General features: G+C 45.5%; 1 long non-coding RNA gene across 1 annotated transcript; it reads left to right on the forward strand.

The window, feature by feature from the left end:
* Nucleotides 1-970: 970 nt before the first annotated feature.
* On the forward strand, nt 971-6,386 carry LOC309390559. Its single transcript, XR_014175152.1, has 3 exons — nt 971-1,032; nt 1,141-1,299; nt 6,000-6,386. It is a non-coding gene; the product is annotated as an uncharacterized lncRNA (long non-coding RNA).
* Nucleotides 6,387-17,377: the final 10,991 nt, after the last annotated feature.

The following is a 17,377-nucleotide window of genomic DNA, read 5'->3' on the forward strand; positions in this document are numbered from 1 at the left end:
GCGTGGCAACTCAGAAACAGACAGAGAAAACTGTGGCTTCAGCTAGAGTCGTTTCGAAAGCGGATGGTCTGCAGATGACGAGGATACTTAGTCCTAAGTGTTGTGGGTGAGATTCAAAAGTGGGGAAACCCACAATGTTGGTCAGGAGCCCATCACCGAATTCCTGGTGAGCAGCGTAGGCTAAGGACCAGGGGTGAAACCTTCGCTACTGGTCTGCAAATGTGAGGACTGTAATTACTGCGTTTAATTTGTTTGTCAACTTGAGCTTATATTCTAAGTCAGGGATGGCGAACCTATGGCACGCGTGCCACAGATGGCACACGGAGCCATTTGTCAGGGCACACGAGGCGCTGCCCTGTCAGCTGGCCAGCACACATGTGTGCGCTGGCCAGCTGAGTTCACCCTTTTTTAAAGCCATTTTTCACCCTCCCCAGGCTCCAGAGGCTTTATAGGAGCCTGGGAGGGCGAAAAGAGCCTCCCTCCCCCCTGAAGGCCCTCCGGAGGCTTCATGAGCTTCCCTGAAGCCTCTGGAGGCAAAAAAAACGGCCCTACGGGCAAACCAGAAGTTCGGGAACGGACTTCTGGTTTGCTTGGAGGGTCGTTTTGACTGCTCCAGAGGCTTCAGGGAGCCTGAAGGTCCCTCAAGCTTCCGGAGGGCTTCCGGGGAGGCAGTGGAGGCTGTTTTCACCCTCCCCAGGCTCCTACAAAGCCTCTGGAGCCTGGGGAGAGCAAAAAAAGCATGCAAAAAATGGGGGGGAGCACCTGTAGTGCACGCATGTGCACTGGGGGGATCGCACAGTGCATTATGGGTGTGGCACGCCTGCACACTACCCCCCCTGCGCTCCCCCCACTTATGGCACGCGAGCCAAAAAGGGTTCGCCATCGCTGTTCTAAGTTATACTGTAGAAATGTTTTCTTATCTGACAATGACTTACTGCGCATGTCTCATAATACGTCACAACATTCTTCCCTTCCCTTCTGATCTTCCGTTTGCCTGCCGAAGGAGGTGGGCAACATAATTCTTGCCAAAATGTAAGATTTACATAGTAAGATTTGTATTTTAGTTCATTTTATTTTATTTCATATTAAAGTTGTTCATTAGAATATGTTTTCGGGTTTTATTTTTCTGCTTATTCGGAGATATGCTTCTTGGAAGGCCGACGATTCACACCTTGTGAATCAGAAGCGGGGAAACGCCCTCCTTCACACGGACCTTCAGCGCATGCACAGAGCGTCAAAAACGGAGGTGAGGACGTCCAGGCCAGTGGATGGCGCCTGCTACCAAGCACGCCTGCAAAGGTAAGTAAAACAGTGAGGGAGGGAATCCGCTGTGCCACGTGATTTATATTAGCTAGAAAGCAGGAAATCTGATGATTCTAGCTAATATAAATGGCCCGTCACAGCTGAATGTCGGAAATACCAGTTCGCCCAAACTGGTAACATTTTTTTACTACCGGTTCAGGCGAACCAGTAGCATTTCATGCCTGCTAAGAACCAAGACAATAGAGTTTTGATTTGTCTAGATTGCAAATACGCATGCGCACACCCACAAACAAACAATCTCCCCCCCCTCTTGAGCCAACCTGGCCTCTTAGCCCTATTGTTAATATCCCCTGGAGTAGCTGATTTACCATTTATCTGGCCTTTGCTAAGCAAGCTGTCTTCCCGGCATCTCGCTGCGCCTTGCAATAAATCAAGAGAATTCACAGTGCACATTCTTATCTTCGCCAGCAAGCACACTTTCAACCTTGATTGCCAAAATCCCATTCTCCTTGCCTCCGCCACAGCCTGAATCATCATATTTGAGAAGAAGGAAGCTTGTAATGCCTCAAGGATAATATCCTAGTGGCTGAGAGAGAGAGAAAAAAAAAAGGGGGGGGGGAGAAACCAGGATGGTTTAATACATTCAAAATATCTATGTTCGGAGGGCGGTGTATACGGACAGGATTCCGCAGCTCTGATCCTTTTGGAAGAAAGCTTCTGGATCAAAATCGGTCTGTAAGAGAAAAGCGATTCCTTGTGTTTCAGAGGTTTAGATTCTGAGTGCCATTCTTTATTTTTATTTATTAGTATCCATGTTTCGTTCAGGAGTTTTCAAGAGGCCTTCTCTCACTTCTCCCATCACGTCCAATGAGCCTCTAAGGTTATTTATTATTAAGAGCTATTTATTGTGGAGCTGACTGGCGATAGGGAGCTGCAGAAGAGGGATGAGAGAGCCACATGTGGCTCTAGAGCTGTGGGTTGCCGACCCCTGGTCTAACGTAACGACATTTAAAGTCCACATTAACCTTGACTTTACCATACCACAGTTATCCATGCTGTCCAAATCTCAGGCCATTTACAGAAGTCTTCTATTTCTTCTAACTCTTCTGAGCCCTGGTGCCCCAGTGGTGAGAGTGCGCTACTGCAGGCTATTTCTGCTGCCTGACGGCTGCCTGCAATTTGGCACTTCGAATCTCACCAGGCTCAAGGTGGACTCAGCCTTCCGTCCTTCCGAGGTGGGTAAATTGAGGACCCAGATTGTTGGGGGCAAGAGGCTGACTCTGTAAACTGCTTACGAGAGGGCTGGAAAGCACTGGAAAGCAGTATATAAATCTAAGTACTACTCCTATTCCTTCAAGGTTAGGGAGATAAACTTTAGCAAAAGGCAAAAGGGTCCGTATAATTAGGTGTTCTTGTTTTGTTGTTCAGCTTCTAAGCTGGGTCCAACTCTTTGCGATCCCATGGACCACATCATGCCAGGTTCCCCATCCTCCACTGTCTCTCCTGCAGCTTGCCCAAATTCACATTCATTGTGGCAATGACACCCTCTAACCATCTCCTCCTCTGTCGTCCCTGTCTCCTTTTCCTCCAGTTCCCACTATCAGGGTATTCCAAGGATGCTTTTTCGAGAGGCAACTGGACTTTCTGGTTTTTCTTTGAAGATATTTTGCTTCTCGTCCAAGAAGCTTCTTCAGCTCTGAATTGGATGGTGAGGAAGGGAAGGATTTATACTCCTTGCCGACAGCTGGTCATTTGCATCCTTTTAGAGGATCATTGGCGCCGCTTGGAGGTTTCTCTGTGTCCTCAGGGTCACCTGAGTGGCACAAATGGTTCCTGTAGTCTGCAATTTTTCCCTCTGGAAATCCATTCCTACTCCCACCCCATACAAAAGGTGTTCATCCCAAATTTTATAGCTAAAAGTCTGTAGAGATTCTCAGTCATATCCAGGTCTTGGTTGTGCCAAAGGTGCTTTTTTCAGGAGGCAGCTGGACTTCCTTGTTTTTTCTTTGGAAGACATTTCGCTTCTCATCCAAGAAGCTTCTTCAGTTCTGACTGGATGGTGGGGAATGGAAGGACTGATACTCCTTGCCGACGGCTGGTCCTTTGCATCCTTTTTAGAGAGTCCTTGAGGCCACTTGGAGGTTTATCTCTGTCCTCAAAGTCACCTGAGTCCTCCAAATAGAGGTGGAGCCTTCTTGGAACTGTTGAAAGGACTGTGTTGTAGACTGGAGATAGATGATGTCATATCCATCCCCCTCTGTTGAGAGGGGGCTGTTCAATTTTGACACAGATGGCCTCTTTGACCCCTCTTTCAAACCAGAGGTCCTCTCTGTCCAAAATGTGGACTTTTCTATCTTCAAAAGAGTGGCCTTTGTCTTTTAAATGCAGGTGGACCGCTGAATCTTGTCCTGATGGGTTTGTTCTATGTTGTGTCATGCAACCCCAAAGTGATTGTTTTGTTTCCCCGATGTACAGATCTGCGCATGGCTCACTGCATTGTAGTGCATGTACCACGTTGCTCAGTTTGTGTCTGAGTGTTTTATCCTTGGGGTGGACAAGCTTCTGCCTTCCAACGGGCCGATCGCCTCTGTCATATTTTAAGGTTTTGTTTTTTTTCATTTTGTGAGAATTTGTAACTTTTGTTTGACAAATAAATAAAGAACTGCCTGAATTTTGATCACATGACCATGGGGAGGCTGCAAAGGTCATAACTGTGAAAAATGGTCATAAGTCACTTTTTTCCGTGCCACCGTAACTTCGAATAGTCACTAACGGAACGTTTGTAAGTCAAGGACTACCTGTAGTGAGGCAGAAGTGGGCGAGATCCATGATTCTCTGTTCTTCGTTATTTGCTTGCCAACGTTTCATTACCCAAACAATTTTTCATTTTTTAAGAGATCGAAACATCTGCAAGCAACAAAACCAAACTCAGAGAGCACCAAAGGCAGTAGTGAAATTCATTTTTCTTTACTACCGGTTCTGTGGGCATGTCTTGATGGGCGTGGCAGGGAAAGGATACTGCAAAATCCACATTCCCTCCCCACTCCAGGGGAAGGATACTGCAAAATCTCAATTTTCTCCTCACTCCAGGGGAAAGGATACTGCAAAATCCACATTCCCTCCCCACTCCAGGGGAAGGATACTGCAAAATCTCAATTTTCTCCTCACTCCAGGGGAAAGGATACTGCAAAATCCACATTCCTTCCCCATTTCAGGGAGAAGGATACTGCAAAATCCCCATTCCCTCTCCCCTCAAGGGGAAGGATACTGCAAAATCCCCATTCCCTCTCCCCTCAAGGGGAAGGATACTGTAAAATCCCCATTCCACTCCACAGGAAGGATACTGCAAAATCTCCATTCCCTCCCAACTCCAGGAGAAGGATACTGCAAAATCTCCATTCCCACCCCACTCCAGGGGAAAGATACTGCAAAATCTCCATTCCCTACCAACTCCAGGGGAAGGATACTGCAAAATCTGCATTCCCTCCCAACTCCAGGGGAAGGATACTGCACAATCTCCATTCCCTCCCACCTCCAGGGGAAGGATACTGCAAAATCTGCATTCCCTCCCAACTCCAGGGGAAGGATACTGCAAAATCTCAATTTTCTCCTCACTCCAGGGGAAGGATAATGTAAAACCTCCATTCCCTCCCCACTACAGGGGGAAGGATACTGCAAAATACAGATTCCCTCCACTCCAGGGAAAGGATACTGCAAAATCCCCATTCCCTCTCCACTCCAGGGGAGGGATACTGCAAAATCCCCATTCCCTCTCCCCTCCAGGGGAGGGATACTGCAAAATCCCCATTCCCTCCCCACTCCACAGGAAGGATACTACAAAATCTCATTCCCTCCCCACTCCAGGGGAAAGATACTGCAAAATCCCCATTCCCCCTCCACTCCAGGGGAAGGATACCGCAAAATCCCCAGCCCCACCCCACTTCAGGGGAAGGATACTGTAAAATTCCATTCCCTCCTCACTCCAGGGCAAGGATACTGCAAAATCTCCATTCCCTCCCCACTTCAGGGGAAGGGTACTGCAAAATCTCCATTCCCTCCCCACTCCAGGGGAAGGATACTGCAAAATCTCCATTCCCTCCCCACTCCAGGGGAAGGATACTGCAAAATCCCCATTCCCTCCCCACTCCAGGGGAAGGATACTGCAAAATCTCCATTCCCTCCCCACTCCAGGGGAAGGATACTGCAAAATCTCCATTCCCTCCCCACTCCAGGGGAAGGATACTGCAAAATCTCCATTCCCTCCCCACTTCAGGGGAAGGGTACTGCAAAATCTCCATTCCCTCCCCACTCCAGAGGAAGGATACTGCAAAATCCCCATTCCCTCCTCACTCCAGGGCAAGGATACTGCAAAATCTCCATTCCTGTCCCACTCCAGGGAAAGGATACTGCAAAATCCCCATTCCCTCTCCACTCTGGAGCCAGCCAGAGGTGGTATTTGCCAGTTCTCTGAACTACTCAAAATTTCTATTACCGATTCTCCAGATCCTGTCAGGACCTACTGAATTTCACCCCTGACCAAAGGGCACCTCCATATTAATTGTTGCTTTATTGGCTTATTATTTTGTAAAGAGCACGTTAAATCTTCTTCTGGTAATGCTAAAGGAGACCTTGAATTGCTTAGGCTGCTGGCCAATATCTACAGATCCAAAGGTATTTTAGCTTCAAGGAGCTGCATATTTTCTTGTTTAAAATCTAATGTTCGCTTTTCTTTTTAGCTAATGGAAAGCACCGACGTCCAATCGAAGCCTTTTCATCATTCTTGCAACTTCCAGCTGAGAAACAAATATAGAGAGAAGAATTGAAGCGGTGCAATTAATGCCTAAAACTGAGAAAGAGAGACAGGCAAACCACTTACTTTTACCCTGATAGCTCAGGCAAAGGAATTTGTACTCACTTTGCATTCATAATCAGCAAAAGGATCGTTTAGCACCTACCGCTTGGAAAGCAGTGTGTTTTCCATCCCCCAGACTGTTAATAAATCACTGCCCCTCCCTGCTTTAAATAATATTTATTATGCAGTACATGCCCTCAGTTCCCATTCCCACTGATTGTCCATTTCCTTAAGAGATGTTATTAAGCAAACATATGGGATATCATTTTTTAAAAAATAAAGATAAAACCCACTATATAAAAGTGTGTGTGTGTGTGTGTGTGTGTTCCAGCATAACTCTGGAACGCCTCAGGCAATTTCAACCAAACTTAGTACACAGAAGACTTACTCTCTGGAAAACAAATACTGTGGGGGTAAGACACCCCTAACATCCCCAGGAGTGTGTGTTCTGTTAAGAGACAGCCTGTTGTGCCTTAAAACGGCTTCTACCGTGTCACTGCGTTAAATTGTTTGCTAGCCGAACTGAACTGAATAGCCGGACTGAAAGAGTTATTGCGCAGGTCATAAGCCTTATCTGACAATGATTTATTGCGCATGCTTAACATGTTTATATACATCACACATTCCAGAGACTTCTTTCCTTTTGATCTTTGTCCGTCTGCCAGGAAACTGGGAGACAAACTGCTCTTGCCAAAATGTAACAATTAGATAGATTTGTTTTATTTCTATTTTATTATTTTTGTATTAAAGTTTTGTTTTTAATTAGAACTTGTTATTGGACTTCACTTTCGTTTCTTGAAGAATATGCCTGTTTGGAAAAGCCGCGGTCTAAGACCTCATTTAGTTCAGGGTGAAATCTTCCCCTGACACACCATACTGCCGTAATATGGCTTCTACTGTACAGCGCAGTGGGTTTGCCATGGTAACGGCTTCACAGTACTCCACGAGGCGGCTCCCTCTGGTAAGGGGAAAAAATCCTACATTAGAGACTACATTTGGTCCGGACATTTTCAATAAGGCTTTGATTATTTTTGAGGACAAATGTATGGCCTGGATCAATAAAACATTACTGCAACTTGGCCTGCCTGCACCACTACGAGACCGAAGACACGAAGGAGTTCATGCAGATTACATACGAGAAAAGAACTACAATGCTGAACAGCTTAGTGTAAATATTGAGGACAAGAAGCCACTTTTAACTCAAGATCAGAAAAAAAGCATACCAAGTGATCATGGATCAGCTAGCAAAACAACAAGGTGGTATCACTTTCCTTGACGCTTCTGGGAGCACAGCTACTCCATTGATAAACAGAAAGATGGCTTTTCACTCCACTAGGTAAAGGTTCCTCTCACACATAGGTGCTAATCGTTCCTAGGGGGCGGTGCTCATCTCTGTTTCAAAGCCAAAGAGCCAGCGCTGTCTGAAGATGTCTCCGTGGTCATGTGGCCGGCATGACTAAATGCCAAAGGCACACGGAATGCCGTTTCCTTCCCACCAAAGGTGGTTCCTATTTTTCTACTTGCATTTTTTAGCTTTCAAACTGCTAGGTTGGCAGAAGCTGGGACAAGTAACAGGAGCTCACTCTTTTAGGCTGCGCTGGGGATTCGAACTGCCGATCTTTCTGATCAACAAGCTCAGCATCCTAGCCACTGAGCCACCGCGTCCCTTTTCACTCCCCAAGAGAACTATAAACGTAATGCGCTGATCTGTAAACTCATAAAAAAGATTCGGGCCCTTGGCAAAACGGGATGATCATATAGGCCGTCAAGATGAAAAACGGGGAGAATTTTAGTTTTAATTTGAATATGAACATTGATGTTTGGAAACAATAACAACCCCCCACCCCGACAGATGAACTGGAGGCTGGGTTAACTGCAAATTGTATAGATTTAAAATCAGACAAACAACCACACGGGATGTTAAAGATCGCTATATTGAAGAGGGCAGGGTGAAATGCAGAAAATGTTTCATGCATTTTTCCCTTCCAGTCAATTTGAGAAAGTCATGTTCAAAGACTAAGGAATAAGTAGAAAGAACTGATGACTTTATCTGCAAGGGAAGAAAACCTCTGAGAATTCGAAGGGGGTTAAATCTTAGTAGAAGCTAAAATACCAAATTCTATGTCATGGTATGTCTCCTACGAAGACGAGGAGGCCAAATCCTGCTTTCTAGCTAATATAAATCACGCGCCACAGCTGATTGTCAGAAATACAGGATCACCCCAACTGGTAGTATTTTTTACTACCGGTTTGGGGTGAAGCGGTCTGAACCAGTAGCATTTCACCCCTGCTAAGAAACAAGGCAATGGAGTTTTCATTTGTCCAGATTGCATGTACGCTTGCGCACATCCACACAACAACACACCCACACAAACAAACAAATAATGCCCCTCTCCTTGAGCCAACTTGGCCTCTTAGTCCTATTGGTAATATCCCCTGGAGTAGCTGGCAGGAATAGTCAACACTCCAGAAGATACAGAAGGATCTTGACAGATTTGAACATTGGGCGCTGTCTCACCAAATGAAATTCAATGGTGAAAAAAGTAAGGTTCTACATTTAGGCAACAAAAACGAAATGCACAGGTACAGTATAGGTGGTACCTGGCTCAACAGGAGTAACTGTGAGAGGGATCTTGGGGTCCTAGTGGACAACCATTTAAATAGGAGCCAGCAATGTGCAGCAGCTGCCAAAAAAGCCAACACAGTTCTAGGCTGCATCAACAGAGGGAGAGAATCAAGATCACGTGAAGGGTTAATACCACTTTATAATGCCTTGGTAAGGCCACACTTGGAATACGGCATCCAGTTTTGGTCGCCATGATGTAAAAAAGATGTGGAGACTCTGGAAAGACTAGGGCTGACATGATAGCAGTGTTCCGATATCTCAGGGGTTGCCACAAAGAAGAGGGAGTCAAGCTATTCTCCAAAGCACCTGAGGGCAGGACAAGAAGCAATGGGTGGAAACTAATCAAGGAGAGAAGCAACCTAGAACTAAGGAGAAATTCCCTGATAGTGAGAGCAATTAATCAGTGGAACAAGTTGCTTCTAGAAGTTGCAAATGCTCCAACACTGGAAGTTTTTAAGAAGATGTTGGATAACCATTTGTCTAAAATGCTATAGCGTTTCCAGCCTAAGTGGGAGGTTGGAATTGAAGACTTCCAAGGTCCCTTCCAACTCTATTATTCTATGTTCTAGTTAGGACTTAAGGAGCTTCTTGGATGAGAAGCGAACTGCCTTAAAGAAAAATCGGAAAGTCCAGTTTTCTTTAAAATACAACAAAAGCACCTTTGGAACATGTCTTCATATTGGGTTATAGCACTTCTGTGTTCAAAGCTAAGAGCCACTGAATTCAGAGATGGAGCTACCAGTTCTCCTAAAAGTCTAGGGATCATCTGGAGTTTCCCAGAACAGATTGGGTAGCTTTATTCAATGGCATCCTTCCTAAATAAAAGTTTTCAGGATTAGAGTCTAAACCAGTATTTTCTCAACCTTGGCAACTTTAAGATGTGTGGACTTCAACTCCCAGAATTCTCCAGCCAGCAATAGCAAAAAGACTTCTGCACCATTTCACAGGGCTTTTACAGCCCTCTCTAAGTGGCTTACAGAGTCAGCATATCGCCCCCCAACATTTTGGGTCCTCATTTTACCCACCCCGGAAGGACAGATGGCTGAGTCAACCTTGAGCTTGGTGAGATTCAAACTGCTAAATTGCAGGCATCAGAAGTAGCCTGCAGTATTGCATACTAACCACTATGCCACCAAGACTCTTAATGCCCAAAAGCAAGCTGGACAAACCAAGTTCTTAAAGAAAGGTAGGATATGATTCTAATTAATAAAGAAAGAAAAGAAGAGAAACTAGCACACCTGGGTTTTTTCCAGGTCTTATTCATTAAAGGGTTGTCCAAGATAAATTGTTTTCCCCTGCAGGCACTCCATTCAGCAGAGATTATTTCAAGGGCAGTGAAAGAACTTAAATATAATTGTTGAATTTCCATTTATATTCCCTCCAGTTGTCCTGCCCTAATACAGGTAGTCCTCAATTTGCAATGATTTGTTTAGTGACAAACAGTGACGTGCGGTGAGCTTTACAGCTGGTGAGGCTGGTGACGTCATCAGCGTGAGCCACGGTGCCCTTCATGTTGACTCAGGAAGGAGGGGAATGGGACCACGTCAGCCTCCCTCCTGCGCACGTCCCATTCCCCGCCTTCCTAAGTCAACGTGAAGGGGACCGCGGAGCATGCTCCGCGGGACCGCGGCTCATGCTCCGCGATCCCCTTCATGTTGACTCAGGAGTCAGGAAGGAGGGGAATTTGTCACCAGGGACGTGCGGCTCTGCCTCCCCTGCCTCCCCTGACCGCACGTCCCTGGTGACAAATGTCCTCCTCTCAGCTTCAATACATGCCATCAATAACAGGATCCTATTGTGATCTGACTGGCTCATTGCCAAAACAAGATGACACCTGATTGGCTCTCTAAACATTCATGCTCATTGGCTACAATCAGATGAAGGAAAGCTACCTGATATCAACCTAAGCAAGTTGTGCTTCCTTTTTCTGGTTATTTGGCTATCAATTTTTGACAGAATACCAATAATTGAACAAGCTTTGTTGCGTTACATTCTTGATTAAATTATGTTTCCATTGATATATAATTTTATGGTACTACTGCAAAACAAAGTGGTGCTATTAGCCATCCAACCTCAAAAATACACTTTTCCCAAAAGGTTTCCACAATTTTGGCCACTACTGTGTAAAGGACCATGCACGAAATCCATGCAACATAAGGACTTTCCCACTACCCTTGGATATCTCTGTTTTCCCACAAAGTAGCATGATATTCACAAGAGGAGATATTTGAAGTTTCATAGAAATTGAGATCTGAATTGCTGTTGCATTGCTCATGGGTGCATCTTTGGAAGATCTGAAGAACCCGGTTGAAGACAGATCATCTTGCAGGACATTAGTGCAGAGAAGAGCAACCAGGTTGATGAGGGGACTGGAGATGAAGAACGGTTGCAGGAACTAGGCATGGCTAGTCTAGTGAGGATGAGGACCAGGGGAGACAGGACAGCAGCCTTCCAATATTTGAGGGGCTGCCACAGAGAGGAGGAGGTCAAGCTCTTTTCCAAAACACCTGAAGGCCAGACAAGGAACAATGAATGGAAACTCAACAAGGAGAGATTCAACCTGGAAATAAGGAGGAATTTTCTGACAGGGAGAGCAATCAACCCATGGAACAGAAGTTGCCTTCAGAAATTGTGGGAGCTTCATCCCTGGAAGCTTTTAAGAAGAGATTGACCTGCCATTTGTTGGAAAAAGTGTAGGGCAGGGGTGAAATCTAGTTTACCTTTGCTACCAGTTTGCAAATGTGAGCGAGCATGCGTGCATGCATGCTCGCTCTGCTCGCTTGCACCACCCCTGCACATGTGCAGGGCCTTCCACAAATGCGCAGAGCATCGAAAGGAGACATGATGATGTCCGGGTGGGTGGGTGGAGCCTGCTGCCGAGCACACCTGCAAAGGTAAGTAGAACAGCGAGGAAATCCTGCTTTCTAGCTAAAATAAATCACGCATCACAGCTGATCATCGGAAATACTGATTCGCCTGAACGAGTAGCATTTTTTTACTACTGGTTTGGGCGAATCAGTCTGAACTGGTAGCCTTTCACCCCTGGTGTGTAGGATCTCCTGCTTGGGTAGGGGTTGGACTAGATGACCTACAAAGTCCCTTCCAACACTGTTAATCCAATCTAATCTGACATCTATTTGTGTGGTTGCCAGAAGTCAACTTTGACTTAATGGGCCGTCATCAGTCAACGGACTAAAGAAAGCTGAAAAATAACAAAAAGGGAAGAGAAAAAACTCAGGTCCTCCTCCTCCTCTCCTTCCATCAAGCCAGTTATTTATGGTGTTTGCAGAGATTTCATTCTGTGTTGTTGTTTGGGGCCCATTGAAAACAAACACACAATGTTCAGCTCTTTCATCAATCCCGTTAAATCTACTCATCCTGCTTTTTAGCAGCACACAATGACCTTTCCGTGCTGTCTCAAGAATGTGAGACTTACAACATCCCGTTAACTGGTACAGATTGCTCATCCTGTCCCTGCGGCGGGTGGCCTAAGATTAATAGCACACTGAGAACTAGCTGCTTGTGCTCAATTCATCACCTGTCATAACTGCTCGGTGGTTAAATTATTACAGATTTTGCACGATGGCAGGACTGCGTGTTTTGACAAAGAAGCAAAGGCCAGGCATGTTCTTTTGGTGTGTCTCAGCCCCGTAACTGCACCTTTGGTTCTACCATACTGTGCAGTGAGGATGTATTTATGTATCACCGGCTCTACATCATTCTTATGATTGAATTGATTTGAGCTGGTTTTCTGATTGGTTTTGATTCAGCCGGTTGAGACCAGTTCGGGTAAACCAGGAGCTCCGACGATCAGCTGAGAGCAAACCGGTTCACCCTGACTATCATATTGGCCCATCCCCCCCTTGCACTTTACTTACCTATATCATCTCAGCTAATTAGTGCGCCATAGTGGATTGCCACACCTCAGCTATGTTATTCCCCAAAAAGTAACATGGAAGGTAAGTTTTTGTAAAACTTTGCATGCATGTCAGGGTGAAATCCAGCAGGTCCTGACAGGTTCTGGAGAAGCGGTATCGGAAATTTTGAGTAGTTTGGAGAACTAGCAAATGCCACCTCTGGCTAGCCTCAGAGTGGAGAGGGAATGGGGATTTTGCAGTATCCTTCCCCTGGAGTGGGAAGGGAATGGAGATTTTGCAGTATCCTTCCCCTGGAGTGGGGAGGGAATGGGGATTTTGCAGTATCCTTCCCCTGGAGTGGGAAGGGAATGGAGATTTTGCAGGATCCTTCCCCTGCAGTGGGGAGGGAATGGGGATTTTGCAGTATCCTTCCTCTGGAGTGGGGAGGGAATGGAGATTTTGCAGTACCCTTCCCCTGAAGTGGGGAGGGAATGGAGATTTTGCAGTATCCTTCCCCTGGAGTGGGGAGGGAATGGAGATTTTGCAGTATCCTTCCCCTGGAGTGGGGAGGGAATGGGGATTTTGCAGTATCCTTCCCCTGGAGTGGGGAGGGAATGAGGATTTTGCAGAATCCTTCCCCTGGAGTGGGGAGGGAATGGAGAATTTACAGTATCCTTCCCCTGGAGTGGGGAGGGAATGGAGATTTTGTAGTATCCTTCCCCTGGAGTGGGGAGAGATTGGGGATTTTGCAGTATCCTTCCCCTGGAGTGGGGAGAGAATGGGGATTTTGCAGTTTCCTTCCCCTGGAGTGGGGAGGGAATGGAGATTTTGCAGTATCCTTCCCCTGGAGCAGGGAGGGAATGGGGATTTTGCAGTATCCGTCCCCTGGAATGGGCTGGGAATGGAGATTTTGCAGTATCCTTCCCCTGCCATGCCCATCAAGCCACACCCACAGAACCAGTAGTAAAAAAAATGAATTTCACCACTCATGCGCATGCAACACATGTCACGTGTGAAACATGCGATGACCGAACCGATTGTTAAACCATCAGTATCCCCCCACTGTTCTGATTATTAATCAGTATAGTTGTTAAGGTGTTAGCCAAGGAGGAATCACGAGTTTGAGTCTCGCCTTAGGCATGACAGCCAGCTGCATGACTGTGGATCAATCACTAGGAGACAGGGAGTTCTAGTTCCTCCCTTCTGCAGTAATACAGGTCCTTTGTGGAAGGCAGGCTGATTGCTATTATTTTTTTTCTGCAGTTCTAACTATCTGTTGAAATCTGTGTCTGTCTTGTTTGGTTGCAATGCCAAACCAGACTGTTACAGAGGTGCAAATGACAGACTCGGTAATTTCTTTGTAGAACTGCATCATCAGCTCCTGATGATATATTATGCAGATAATTGCTTTAGTCTGTCAAGATTCTGTCTGTAGGTGAACAGCAATAGAGAATCTAGTCATATACTGGCTCTTTCTAAAATCTACACTGATCTCTTGATATAGCCTAGGTGTCAGAGTTCCAAATAGCATCCAAAATTAAATCAGAGTCCAAGGCAAAGTATTGCTCAAAGTTCCAATTTATGAAGAGAGCAATGTTGGAACATCTGGGAAAACCCGAATCTGAAAGCTTCCCGGTTTTCCCCACCTAGTTGAAAGTTCACGATCTTTCCCCCACACCCACAAGTCCATCACATGATCCAATCTCCCACTGCCATGCTGGCAGCTTCCAACCATCCAGTTATGGTCAGGTGCAGAGGTGCAGAGACAAAGGATGACCTTTGAAAGAATTTTGTTATGGCTACATAGCATCTAACTCCGTACAATCCCTCCTTCCATTTTCCCACAGTAGAAAATGCATAGTAGAATAATAGAAAGTGTGGCAGGCCAAAGATCCAAAAGAAAAGATGCAGGCTTGACACTAGGACTGCAAAGACAAAGGATGACCTTGGCTTTCTAGAAAGAATGTTGTTGTGGCTATCTATCATCTAACTCTGTACAATCCCGCCTTCCATTTTCCCGCAGTAGAAAATGCACAGTAGAATAATAGAAAGTGTGGCAGGCCAAAGATCCAAAAGAAAAGATGGCTGTAGGCCTGACACTAGGACTGCAAAGACAAAGGATGACCTTGGCTTTCTAGAAAGAATGTTGTTATGGCTATCTATCATCTAACTCCGTACAATCCCTCCTTCCATTTTCCCGCAGTAGAAAATGCATAGTAGAATAATAGAAAGTGTGGCAGGCCAAAGATCCAAAAGAAAAGATGGATGCAGGCCTGACACTAGAACTGCAAAGACAAAGGATGACCTTGGCTTTCTAGAAAGAATGTTGTTATGGCTACCTATCATCTAACTCCGTACAATCCCTCCTTCCATTTTCCCGCAGTAGAAAATGCATAGTAGAATAATAGAAAGTGTGGCAGGCCAAAGATCCAAAAGAAAAGATGGCTGCAGGCTTGACACTAGGACTGCAAAGACAAGGGATGACCTTGGCTTTCTAGAAAGAATGTTGTTATGGCTATCTATCATCTAACTCTGTACAATCCCTCCTTCCATTTTCCCACAGTAGAAAATGCATAGTAGAATAATAGAAAGTGTGGCAGGCCAAAGATCCAAAAGAAAAGATGGCTGCAGGCCTGACACTAGGATTGCATTAGTTTTGGGGGGGCAGCTGCAGCACTGCTGAAGAATTCGTATTTCTCAGTCCACAACAGAGGAAGGAACAAAAGAATGATGTACGACGTTTGGCTCAATCCAGTTACAACCAGGTCATGGGGTTCGCCTCTTTATTACCCTAATGAAGTAAAACTCAGATCTGTGCCCCAGGCTGTATTTTAAGAGTTCAAGGCAAAATCCAGCAAAACAGGGGCTCGAAGGGTTCAGCTGATGAAATGACTGCTCACTCCGCAGATTTACAGACAGCTTCACGATGGCAATTCTGTTCTCGGATACACCTTCTTCAAAAATGAAGAAAAAAAAACATCGCTGTCCGAACCCCTGTTCTCTTCAGCCTACCCGTAGAACATTTATCTACTAAAACCATTTTCTACACTGGCACTTCGGTAGCGTTTTACATCCTCATTGTGATGACATACAGCCTGTCCCCAGGGCTGACCTATTGCCACAAGGGGACAGTTGGGTGAAGCTGTAAAACATATTTGTAAGGATAACATTCACCAGAGGAGAAGGCAGCTCCCATCCTTTCCCGGATCTCCTTATCAGTGGAGGGAATTGAGGCAAATTCTATCAAAGACCATTGTTTTTGATCTGACCTTAACTCCGTCACTAGCGATATGGCCATTAAGCGAAACATTAAATGGTCAAGCTGGATTTAACAATGTTAGTTCCACTCCCTTCTAGCTCTGATGTTGTCACCAAGTCGGGTAATGAGACATCTGCAAGAAGACAACAAAGCTCAGAGAGCACTAAACACCCACAGTCCTCCTCCTCTTCCTCTTCCTCCTCCTCCCCTCCTCCTCCTGCAATATCAGGGGTTTTCAATTCAATTGTATAGAATGTGAAGGATGTGTGTTTGTGTTTTATTTTTATAGTTGTAAAGTACACTGAAGATGGCGTTTAATTTCGTTATACGAGGTGCAATGACAACAAACTAAACTAAACTCCTCCTCTTCCTCCTCCCCCTCCTCCCCCCCTCCTTTCTAGCACTGATGATGTTACCAGATTTGGGTAATGAAACATCTGTAAGAAGACAATAGAGGGCCCTTCATTTCGACCCTGAGCTACATATATTCTCCTTTGTTGGTCTTTTTCTGCAGTCAGTTTTCTATGCTTCTAAGAGCAGGCTGGTGTGTAACTACTCATCTGGAAGGCCACTACCAAGGGACGATCTCCATGGAAGAATCCTCATTAAGACCCGCTTACTATCAATGAAGGTCTTCCTATCAGCTGGAGGAATGGAGAAGAAGCCAGAAGATATCCAAAAATCTTGCAGAGTGACCTAGTTGGGTAATGAAATGTCTTCAAGAAGACAACCAAGCTCTAAGAGGACCAAGGGCCCCGCTATCCTCTTCCCCTCCTCCTCCTCCGCTTCCTCCTACACCTCCTCCTCTAACATTGATGGTGTTAATATGGGTAATGAAATATCTGCAAGAAGATATAGGAAGTTAGCACTCACCCTTATCCTAGAAGAATGAAATATTCTATGAAATCCAATAAACAAACAACAAACAAACAAACTAAATATTAAAAAGGAAGAATATTATGTTTTCCTGGACGAGAAAAGGTGAAATACGGCTGGCGCATGCTCGACATGCACGTGCACTTGCCCATAAGTAGGTCTGCGCATGTGCAGAACATTAAAACAAAGGTCTGAATGAAACATGGGGGGAAACTTGTCGCACCAACCGGAGAACCAATTTGCTTACATTTCCGGCAACCCAGGCCAACAAACCACTACCGGTTCAGCCGAACCGGTACGAACTGGTAGGAATCCACCTCTGGTTTGGTCTCTTTTTATATAGTAGTCGCTTGTCCTACCAGCTGTTGGCAGAAATGTCCACCTGGGTTCAGTTCCAAGTGGGGGAAAAGACACTGGAAACATGGAGGCTGCTTGGAAAGATGGTTTAACGGTGGACAGGATCACGTGGCTTGAGATCCTGAACAGAAAAGAGGGATTAGATGCTTCAATGTTGGTGGAGAAGAAGAGAGCAGAGGAGAGAGAGCGAGGAAGGGGCTTGCTGGGCTTTTTTATAATCTGTTCAGCCCCACTTCTCTGTTTCCTGTTCCTGTGTAAGAAATCTATTCTGATTGGTTGTCAGACTC

This window comes from Natrix helvetica (genome assembly GCF_964273705.1).
Source record: "Natrix helvetica genome assembly, chromosome: 4".
NCBI classification, from domain to species: domain Eukaryota; kingdom Metazoa; phylum Chordata; class Lepidosauria; order Squamata; family Natricidae; genus Natrix; species Natrix helvetica.